The sequence below is a fragment of the Octopus bimaculoides genome, chromosome 21 (genome assembly GCF_001194135.2).
Source record: "Octopus bimaculoides isolate UCB-OBI-ISO-001 chromosome 21, ASM119413v2, whole genome shotgun sequence".
NCBI lineage: Eukaryota > Metazoa > Mollusca > Cephalopoda > Octopoda > Octopodidae > Octopus > Octopus bimaculoides.
In genome coordinates, this window is record NC_069001.1 from 2237957 (window position 1) to 2240916 (window position 2960).

Here is a 2960-nt window from a genome sequence, read left to right on the forward strand (position 1 = left end):
TTTAGCTGCTATTTCTGAACTTCGGTATATGGTGAAGCAAATATTTGCTGATCCCTTAATTATGTTTATATATATATATATATATATATATATATATGATGGACTTCTTTCAGTTTCAGTCTACCAAATCCACTCACAAGGCTTTGGTTGCCCTGCAGCTATAGTAAAAGACTCTTGTCTAAGTTGCCACGCAATGGGACTGAACCCAGAACCACGTGGTTGGGAAGCAAGCTTCTTACCACGCAACCACACCTGTGCATATATATATATATCTATATATATATATATGGGAGAATTTACGAAAAAAACAACAGACAAGGACAGGTGGTGTAAACAACAAAAGGATGTATTAGTTTAACGCTCGGGAATAGAGAAAGTCTTTAACATATATATATATATATATATATATATACATACACACACACATACACTCTTCAAAAGTCAGGATGGTCATGGTTGGAATGCCTTAGCTTATAGGTCTGCTCACTTAGGATTGACCTGTTCTCAATCAGTGTCTGTTGTTAGTGGTTCACCAAAAGTATTGGAGTTCAATTATGCTGTAAAAATCAGTCATGCATGACACCATATCACATGTTGTATAACTGAACACAACCCAATGGGAGGTGGGGGGGGGAGTAGGAGGAACCATTATGAGGTTACTAGGTTTGTGAGAAATAGCAGCTAATTCTCTCTCACAACACACCATGTGGGCAAGCTGGATAACACAGACCTAATTATGCTACGACTGAATAATCAGTGATGGCTATGATTGGAATGGTGTTGATCAAAAAGGTCTACAAACATATGTAGCCTATATACATAATATATGCTTGCATATACACACACACACACACATACACACACACACACACAAATGCGCTGCTGGCTGTGAAGTCGTTAACAAGTTCATTTTCTAAATCAGTGGCTTCAGGTTCAATCTGACTGTGTGACACTTTGGGTAGATATTTCCTACTATACTCTTGGCCAGACCAATACCTTGTGAGTGGAATCTCTGTAAGTATAAGGAAACTATACAGAAGAGCGAGCACACACACACACACACACACACACACACACACACACACACACACACACACACACACACACACTCAACAGAGCCACAATCTCACAGCAAACAAAAATATGTAAATAATGCTATCCACAAGATTCTTGCTTTGGTCGTTGACCCGGCCAATGTGGGGGAAAGAAGAAGAAAAAAAACCCCTTCCTGCCTGAAACTGACAAATATTCCTTACTTTCCTTTCCTGTTCTAAATCCCCACTTCCTTCCTGTTCTAACTCTCCTCTGTCACACATTCTCTTCTCTCAAATTCTCTTTCCCTCTTTTGTGTCCCACTATTTCGCCCCCCCCCCCACCTCCCTGACCAAGTTCCTTTCCTCCTACACAAAAGCACAATAACGGAATATGTTATTTCCTGCCTCTCGCTCTGCTGTGTCTACTTATAAACTGAGGACCTCAAAGGACTTTCACTGACTCTGGAAACTCAATTCGAAAAATCTTTGCACATTACCAACACACACACACATGTGCACATTTTATATTTCTTCTGGTTCTTTGCAGCCAGAGTTCAAATACAGCCAAGACTAACTCTCGCCTTTCATCATTCAAGGGCTGACAGAATAAAGTACCAATCAAGTACTGGGGTCAATGGTATTGACTAAATCCCTGTCCCCTGCTGGTTTTGTGATTAAACTGAAAACACACAGGGGACAAAAGGTGAAGTTGACTTGAAATAAGTACTAGTTTAGGACTGTGGTTGATGTAATCTTCTTACCATCTCCGCAAAATTGCTGGGCTTGGGCCAGAAATTTGAAACCATTATTATTATTATCATCATTATTAATATTATTATTAAGGTGGCAAGCTGGTAGAAACGGTAGCATGCAGGACGAAATCTACCAAATCCACTCACACGGCTTTGGTTGGTCCAGGGATAGAGTACCATGCAGCAGGACTGAACTCAGAACCATGTGATTGGGAAGGAAACCCCTTAAACATACAACTATATCTTTGCATATTATATATATATATTCAACTAAAAGTTACACACACACACACACACATATTTTTTTGATCCAAAAAATAAGAAAACTAGTTACACAAGAAAGAACTCAATACCTTTTAGAATGTGGCATATCAATTGCTTCCATTTCAATTATAAGCTCATGTGATGGTGCCAATGTTTCAACACACGATTTCTCCTTCAGGGAGAAGGGGAACATCTGCCCCTGGGGGGAAGTCGTGAAATTTGAAACGTTGCAAGCTGTAGGGCTCTTATTCAAATTATATATATATATAAACACACACACACACAGACATATATATATACATGCACATATATATATATATATATGCACATGCACACACACACAAACAAACATTTAAGCAACTTAGATACATGCATATACATATATAAATATATACACACACACATACATACATACACACATATGTAAGCAACTTAGATGAATATATATGTGTGTGTGTGAAATATGTAAGCAATCTATAAACAGACAAAACACACACATGTGTATATTATGTGTGTGTGTGTGTGTATTTGTGTTTGTGTGTATTTGTGTGTGTGTGTGCATATGTATATCTGAGTAACCTAGAATCACAAGCACACAAACATAACAATATAAGCAACAAACAAATGTACAACAGTGAAACCCTCACACACACACACACACACACACACACACACACACACACACACACACATACAGGAGTGCAGACAGATAGCTACACACATACACACAGACATATGGAGAAAAGCGCAAATACATCTAGACACACACACACACACACACACACACACACATAGACACATACACACACAAATACACACACATTTGGTAGCAGAATGAAACATAATTCCACTGACAGTGAAATTATGTAGACAGAAGAATTTGACACAGCACACAGGAAACAGGACCTCC

At 38.6% G+C, this 2960-nt stretch overlaps 1 long non-coding RNA gene across 1 annotated transcript in view; it reads right to left on the reverse strand.

The window, feature by feature from the left end:
* LOC128250470 (uncharacterized) overlaps positions 1 to 2960 on the reverse strand; it is a 106690-nt gene that overhangs the window by 28292 nt on the left and 75438 nt on the right. The window lies entirely within an intron of this gene.